Source organism: Pan paniscus, chromosome 14 (genome assembly GCF_029289425.2).
Source record: "Pan paniscus chromosome 14, NHGRI_mPanPan1-v2.0_pri, whole genome shotgun sequence".
Lineage (NCBI taxonomy): Eukaryota > Metazoa > Chordata > Mammalia > Primates > Hominidae > Pan > Pan paniscus.
Window position 1 is genome coordinate 66,621,376 of NC_073263.2, and position 9,111 is coordinate 66,630,486.

At 37.9% G+C, this 9,111-nt stretch overlaps 1 non-coding gene across 1 annotated transcript; it reads left to right on the forward strand.

Annotated features, from left to right (window-relative positions):
- Positions 1–492: 492 nt before the first annotated feature.
- LOC134728881 (U6 spliceosomal RNA) lies at positions 493–599 on the forward strand. The gene has a single exon (XR_010109738.1). It is a non-coding gene; the product is annotated as a U6 spliceosomal RNA (small nuclear RNA).
- Positions 600–9,111: the final 8,512 nt, after the last annotated feature.

The following is a 9,111-nucleotide window of genomic DNA, read 5'->3' on the forward strand; positions in this document are numbered from 1 at the left end:
TTAATGTGAAAGATATACCAAGGGCAATAATGGAAACAGGGCACAAAGGGAATGACTAAAATATCTGCTCTGTCTTATATGTGGCACATATGCTTTCTTTCCTTCTTTCTTTCTTTTCTTTCTTTCTTTCTTTCTTTCTTTCTTTCTTTCTTTCTTTCTTTCTCTCTCTCTTTCTCTCTCTCTTTCTCTCTTTTATTCTTTCCTTCTTTCTCTCTCTCTCTTCCTTCACTGAATTGGAGTCTCTCACTATTTTGCCCAGGCTGGTCTCAAATTCCTGGGCTTTGCTTATCCTCCTGCTTCAACCTTCTTAGTAGCTGGGAATGCAGGAAAGCATTACCACACCTGGCTTCACACTATTCCTTATTTGAAATTACTAAGTCATTCTCTGATTGTAACATTCAGTTGTCACCCTGTTTATCTTGCAATTATTATGTTAGAACCACTATATACACATATATAGCATTTTTACACTAACATTAAAAATGGGTTATAGTGCTCGCTTCGGCAGCACATATACTAAAATTGGAACGATACAGAGAAGATTAGCATGGCCCCTGCGCAAGGATGACACGCAAATTCGTGAAGCGTTCCATATTTAAAAAAAAAAAAAAAAGAAAGAAAAGGGTGAAAAAAAAAAAAAAACCATGACCTGGGAAAATGCTTTAAGATAAAAAGAGCTATTTGGAAAATATACGGAGCTTTTGTCAAATGGAGTTGCAGCTTCGAAAACCACTTGGGTTTTTCTGACTCAAGGGAAGCCCCGTGAAGCATGATTCATTTGTTAAGAGCCTACTGTGTGTCAGGTACTGGAGATGTGTTACCATAGTTCCCAGCCTCAGAGGCCCATGGAGTAGAAGAAGAGGCAGATAGACAAACAGTCAAAACTCTTTAACAGTTTGTGATAGGGTTACCATGGATGAATATACAAGGTACAGAGTGATAAAAAAAAAAGTGGTAATTAGCTCAATCTTGGGGGAAATCAAGAAGGATTCATAAAATAGGAAAGGCTTGAGTTGATCTTTAGGAATAAGGAAAATTTGCCACCTGATAAAGGGGTGAAGAACATTCCAGACAGAGGCAACAACATATGAAAAAATTTCTTTCTGTGTCATTCAAAATATATTAAAGAATTTCAACTTCCTTTATAAAAAAAAAAGGGTTATAAATTACAGAAATATATTTTATATATATTTTGACATATTTAAATATTAACAACATTCAAATATAATATGTTCATAGTTGTATCATGTAATCACTTCAAATATCTCATAGAAAACCTTTTCATCTCTAGGTTTTGGATATAATAATTTCTCAGAAAGTAGATTTAAAATTACAATAATATATTTCCATAGTTTAAAAGAAGTCTCCAAGACCAAAAAGTAAGAGCATGAAGTAGCACAACGGCAAAAGGATATAAAACAAATGAAAATATTCTAATAACTGACCCTGAGCTTAGTAAACTAAGAAAACTTGATATTATCAATGAACTGGGAATATATTAGTCTCCACTTGACCAATACTTCCACTTCTGCTTTAGGACTCTCCTCTCCAGAAGCAGTACCTCAAACAGTAAATAGCTATTCAGAATAATGTTTATTTAGCAGAAACTTCAGAAAGGGGCATGGATATCTCCATAAGAGGTAGCTCTCTTTCTGCCACCCCCACACCTGCCCCCGCCCCCTCCCCCCCGCCCCACACGTACACTTCAAGTAAATCATGGATCATGAACATAAGATTTTGTGTTTTTTCCTAGAGCAAAGCTAGATTCTGGATTGTAACCCACAGCCACCTCTTGTGACTGTGTTACACTTGTCTCTGCTTCTACTACTTATTTCTTAGCCAATTTTCTTTGCATATGCTTTCATTCAGGAAGATTCTCAGCATCTTGCTTTTATGAGATCATTGGAATGTCATTTTTCTGGCCAGAAACCTGTGGCCAATTGTGCCTTTGTCTGAGTTTTGCTCAGGCCAGGTGGGCTTGTTTCACGCACTCGGCCTTGCAGGCTGCGCTTGAATCACACTACCAACCTAGATCCCGCACCTCTAAGGTAGACTGCGAGTCAGGCGTGGAGCGACAAGGGGTGTGTAAGCAAGCGTAGGGTCCAATCACTATGTAGCCAGGCACGCTGGCTACAGCTACGGGGTGGGCAGCTCCAGGTGCCTGCATGGGCGTCAGCTCTCTGGGAGGTTGTGGCTGGACCAGGAGCACTGCAAGCAGCTTCCCTGACTGGCACTGGGAAATGCAGTGCGGCCTGGAAGCTTGGAGATGCCAGGAACCACAGGGCCCAAAGAAGGAGTCATAGCATTGGCTCAGGGAGGTCCCAGGTCTGAGCTCACTGAAGGGCTGCAGCTTTTCTCTTCTTCTCTTCACTTGCAACGTGACAACCAAAGAGCATGTTTCCACCCCGTGTGTGTTACAGCTCTTTCAGCTTCGCCATTTGGCGGGACCCAAGTTCTTTCCCTGCTACCAGAAAAAATGGGATACGTGGACAAGTAGAGGGTGCGTAAGACAAAGTGGAGCTTTATTGAGCAATATAACAGCTCAGAGAGGACCTGGAGTGGGAAGGCCCTTTCCACATCCAGGATGTCCTGATGAGTGTTCAGCTCCTAGCAGGGAGGAGACCATAGAGAAGGAAACTCCTCTCTGCAGGCAGGTCATCCCATCATCTCTGCAGCTCTCAGCAGAAAGGGTATCTCCTCTCCGCAGTTGGTTGTCCAGACATCTGCTTAGCTCTGACTGATCCTGGGGCCTTTATGGGCCTCAGAGGGGAGGAAGTGTGCACCCGTAGGTCCATGGGTGGCCATTGATGGGCCCAGAAAAGACACCACAAGTTCCCACTCTAGTCTGTGGGACTGGAAGCCCACCCCACAGCCATCAGGTCCTCCCCAGCCTGAAGGTGGGGCCTCACTGGGGACCTGCCCCTTTCTCCCCAGGAAGCTGTCTGCCTCCTACTGCCATTCATGGTGCCTGGGCTTGGCCCTGACTTTGCTCCAAGATCGGAGCCAGTGAGGCGCCGACAGCAGAGAGAAGCCAGGCAGCAGGAGCAGGCATTTCCGAGCCTGCAAAGGCGGGGGGGGGGCCTTCCTGGGCCCCCAGTAGGGAAGGGTTTCCTGGGTCCACAGCCACTATTTGCTTGCAGCTGCACCTGGGTAGGTGGGGGTCCTGCATGCTCTGTGGAGCTGGAGGCCGAAGTCTGCAGCTGTGATCTGGATAGCTGCAACTGTGCCCAGGACGGGGGTCTCCCGCCTGCTCCTGGGCGCCTGCCTGCTCCATGGAGCATGATGCCCCAGCCATGGCTTCCTGCTGCAGCCAGCATGATGGCACTATTATCCTCTATGATGAAACAGTTCTACACATTTGTACATCATATACCAAAACAACATATAAAATTCAAAAAATAGAAATAGTTTACAAATAATATATACAAATTATCTGTAAGTATCTATAAATGTAGAAAGGAATGTGTGTGCATTAGTATATTGCTCATAACACTCATGCATCTTATATAGCTGGTGGAATTATTTTATTCAGAAGATTATTAGAAATAGTCTTATCTTGTATCACTAGAGTTATTTTATTTTGTCATTTCAAATAACTGAAATTTTGTATATTTAAGCTGCTAAAATATTTCAGAAGATTATGAATTATTTTTTGTTTCTTTTGGGAAATAATGATTATTATTTAAAGATAATTCATCTTATTTCTATTAAATTAATCCTATATTATTATTCATTAGAAAAAATAGCTTACTATCTATTGCGGCAATATTATTACATGAAAGTAGCATACATAATCATGATTATTTATTCTTTGGTAATTTCTCAATTGAGAAAAACTTAGAGGATGCCAAAATAGCTTTTTGAAAGAAAACTCACTAGCATTGTATAGATAGATAGGTAGATAGATAGATAGATAGATAGACATATAGATAGAGATGTGTTTATGAATATATAGAATTTTGTAATGACATTTAGACATATTTTAAATATCTTGTTGATATTTCCAGTTTATTCATATTGTACTTTCATTGTTGGTAAATTTTCATAAACAGTAGCTTTATGTATTCAAAATACATAGGTAGAATGCTTCAGTTCCCTGCTGCAAAAACTGGATTTTCAGGGCAGCAGCACCATCATCACCTAAGCGCTTGTTAAAAATGCAGAATCTTGGGCCCCATCCCAAATCTACTGAATCAAATTCTACATTTTAACAAGATCCCCAGGTAATGCTATACATGCTAAAATTAGACATACAGAGTTTTCATTTGTGAATCTTGTTTAACATGTGTAAGTAAACTACTTCATAAAAAAGTATAAGTTTGGATTGGTAAAGTTAGGATGTGTGTTATTCATTTCTTTGCATAATTAATGTACAATTCTAACAGTAGTGATCGTTTTTAGGCAAATGATGTTTACTTGATTCTGAGCCATATTGATTTCTTCTTCATTCATGTCTAGTTGATTTTACTTAGATACATGAATTCAGAAATGAAGTGCCATAGAGGGCTGTATTTTAAGGATTTATTATATTAATGCATGTTTCTATCAGAAGCACTATGCAAGCTCATGTAATTCTTAGCTATATCTAATGTCAGAGCTTCCCATTTGCTGTATTGAGGTTAGAGATAAATTGATGAACTTCAGCCTTAGGGTAGATGAACCAATTATCAGTTATTCCAATAATTGTTTTATTTACCCAGTATGCTTTCTAATAGCATCCATGGTAGTGGTGTGCATAACTTCTGAAAGATAATGTACTTATTTATGCTATTCATGAACTACGTTGTTTGGTATATTATATATGTAATATTAACAAGGTTTATTGATGGCCATTTTTATATCTGTGAAATAAGATTATGAAATAAAGAGTACACATGTGATTTATTGTTTAACTGTTGGTGGGCTGGACATGGCAGGAAATGAAATTAAACATACTTGAACTCAGTTTTCTTAGGACAATAACCTTACAATTACAGAGGGAGACTATGGTCCAATAGAGTCGCTCTTGTCACTCATACGCTGTGGTATTACATGTTTTGCTTTGATTACCCTAGCTTCAAATCACCATGGAGTCCACCTTTTAAATTATTTCTGAAGCATGATAAACCACTTTTAAAGGTAAAAAGAGCAGTATCAAGAATATAAGAAAAGATATTTAAATAAAAATGACAGTTTGCAAAAAAACATTTTGAGATATAATTAATACATAATTTGCAAGATAATGAGCTATCATTGACTCATAAACTCATCTCTTAGTAATTGTCCCTGCCTTCGGATCACAAGGTCAGGAGATCGAGACCATCCTGGCTAACATGGTGAAACCCCATCTCCACTAAAAATACAAAAAACTAGCCAGACTTGGTGGCGAGTGCCTGCAGTCCCAGCTACTTTGGAGGCAGAGGCAGGAGAACGGCGTGAACCCGGGAGGCGGAGGTTGCAGTGAGCCGAGATCGCACCACTGCACTCTAGCCTGGGTGACAGAGTGAGATTCTGTCTCAAAACTAAAACTAAAAATAAAAATAAGTAATTGTCCCTGCCCTTTTCTTAGATCAGCTGTAGTGTCAACAACTTTATACACTGTGTGAGTAAAGAAGGGAAGGAAATCCAGGTATTGGGATAATTACGTGAGTATTTTAACAAGAGGAAATATTTCATAAAAACTAAGAGTTGAATAAAATTATTTGACAAATATATATTGTTATGGCATGGAAAGTTTTCAAAAATCTCTCCCAAATATTTCTGAATTCATCCAATGTCCCATTCATAGATAGCTGGTTTAGCAGTTAAGCACTGTAGGCAGAGCTCAAGCCCAAACAGCTTTCTAGGACTTCTGAAAATGAAGTTCTAGTCATAGAAAGATCGACTAATCAAAGCTCATGCATGTTTATAAAATGCAATGTTATATAGACTAATCAACTGCATCAGTATGCACATATTTAGAGATAAAGTGGATTTATTATAAATATGGATGTATATATTTGATGTTATATGAAGGGAGGCATTTGACATAATAGTGCAGAGATATTTCAGATATCTTAATATGGGGTCTGGTTCCATTTTCAGTCACAAGGGTTAAGTAACTTGCAAAATGAGTTTTTCATCATTTCCACTTCATTTAGGGTGAGATATCTATGTTTCATATTTGGCATCCCCCTTTCCCCACATCTCAGGGCTTATCTGCCTGTCTGGTTTTAATCCATATTCAGATGTTCCTGAATTGATATGATACTTTTCTTAGAAGACAAGTTATATTAAGAAATGTTAACAACAAACACTGTCCTAATTGTGTGATTGAACCCATTTATGAAACCAGAGACAGCCTAAGACACCTGTGAAGTTTCTATGAAGTCTTGCATGTTACTTACAGGCTTGTGATAACTATGCTTGACATATCACATCACCCAGATATATTTTAATGTGCTTTTCTAGGTAATTACTTTAGACCTATATTCTTGATTTTGTTATTCATCATCTCATCTTATAGGATCAAATTGCTTGCTTTTTAACTCTTGTCTCATTTCCCCTGAATAATTCAATAGTTCAGAGGACAAAATGAAAGGCTAAGGCTAGTGAAGAGCTACATGACAATTGTGTTGGATGAGACAAGCCCTAGCTAAACTAAGTGAAATCTTAGAATAATTAAAGATCTCTTCTCCACAATTCTTTAAATTTGCCCTCTGATCTCTCCCCATGTCTCCATTCCTCATGCCTAGACTGACAATGAAAAACTCTGGAAATTCAATGTAATCCAAAGTTACAAACAAATCATATCTGTGCTCAAGTGTTTCACACTCCCATGTTAATTATTCACCCCACTGCCATCATTAAATCTCCAATTCCCCTGACACTGTTAGAAAAGTGATCTGATTAAGCTCATAGATTTGTGAATAGCAGCTCCCTAAACACTCTTACTAGTATGTGATTATTCATTGGATACCTCTCTATAATATGTGAATTAGCAAATAAATATTCTAGATTAATAAATGCCTGCCTGCCTTCCTCATAGTAGATATTCAATAATGTTTATTGAATTTTGCTTTAGTCTATATTGGAAAGAAAGAAAACTTAATAAAGTCACCTCTAGGGCAACTAAAATTTTTCATAAACTCACTGAATTTTTTCTATGTGAATCTGATCTAAGGTCCATACCTTAGATTGTCAATAGTCAGAAGAGAACTAATAAAAATTCCACAGGTTTCCAGTCAGGAATTTAAATTCATGATGTAATAGAAACAGCATGCCCAGGAAGGAGCTACCACTCCCATTTCAGTTAAATTAGACCCTTATGCCTCTTCCCAATCCATGGACCATAAGGGAAGCCGCTGGAAAAGGCAGGAGCAGATGGGGGTGTGGACTGAGTGCCAACTCAATGTTTTTTCTTCATCAGAGAAAGGTTTAGCTTTGAAGCATGTGAATGTCAGCCAAGAGCTTTGTGGAAAACTTTGGCATAGACCTTGAGACCTAGTAAGAGCTTCAGCTTCCAAAGAGTAACATGATCAACAACATATATTTTTCCAATTTCCAGTTTAATGGCTTTGACTGTTCAGGGCTGATGAGATAATAAGTTATAATTTTTTAAATCTCTCTTCTATTTCTTATTGCATTTTCATTTCTGAAGAGAAGAATTAGCAGGGTTGTCTTTATGATATGCTTCATTCCTCCCCACTGTCTTTATAGTGTATAATGTTAATGAATATGTGAGAGAGGGTGAGATGGTCTATTGTGAAGAGATACACAGTCTTAACACAGAAAAAAAAAGAGAGATTCTTAGAGAGGTGAACTTAGTAGAAATGCCTTAAGGTAGTAGATTCTAGTCACCTTCCTGCCCTAAAGTAGATACTCTTGGTTCTTCATAGTGATAAACATATTTTTGCCAGAACAAATGTATGAATGTGGGTGCTATTTAATGATAAGAAATATTGAGACAAGTTGACATTTTTTGAAGTAAAAAAAATTTCTTTTATAGAAATGTAAAATTTGAGATGTCTCCTAAATAAGTAATGTGAGACTGGATGCCAAGGAATGAGGTTTATACTGGAGATAAAAACTTTGACCTTGTGAGCAGATTAATGGTCAATAGAGTTACAAGACCAGAAAACATCTTTTTTTTTCTTTAGTAGAGATAAGGTATTGCTGTGTTGCACAGGCTGGAATGCAGAGATACAATCATAGTTCACGGTAGCCTCGAACTCCTGGGCTCAGGCTATCCTCCCACCTCTGTCTCCAGAGTAGCTGGGGCTATAGGAATGTGCAATCATGCCTGGATATTTTTTTCTCTTTTTAAATTTATTGGAGAGACAGAGTTCCACTAAGCTGCCTAGGGTGATCTTGATCTTCCAGCCTCAAGCAATCCTCCCACCTTGGCCTCTCAAAGCTCTGGGATTACATATGTGAAACACTATGCCCCGCCGCAGAAAGTATCTTAATAACAGTAACTAACGTCCATACTAGCTATTACTATTTTTTTAAATAATTTTTAAAAAATTATTCACTTGTTTCAAGCAGCAACCCTAAGAAGTAGACATTATTACTGTCTTCACTTAAAAAAAATTTAAAAAATATGTTCAGAGAGATTAAATATCTTGTCCAGGGTTACCTGCTAATAAGTAATCAAGCTTGAATTATCAAGCCTGCAGATCACATGCACTAAATCACTATATACCACCTTTCATGTGATAATGGTTATAATAAATGTTGAAAATCCGCAGAACAAGTTTTAGGGGACTTGAACACTGTGACATAAAAAATAAAAGAGACATCCAATAAAGGATACTTAGAATAAGTGACTAATGAAATAGCAATAAATAAGGAAAATACAGGATTCTGGAAGTCAAGTAAAGGACACCTTTTCGGATGAATAAAGTCAACAATTGTGTTAAATGATGCTGAGATTAAAATGGGACCTTAGCAGTGATGTATGGGTTTTACAAAACAGATTCTTTGGTTTACTTAAGACAATTTTAATTGGAGTAGTAGAAATGAAAGTATTTCTAGAACAGAGTGAGAGGTAGTGGAAGGCGAGGAAGTAAAGTAAGTGAGTATAATTGATTTCATGGAAAAGATTTATTTAAAGGTCACTCAGATGGTTTTGGTATTGTAGGATCAAGACAC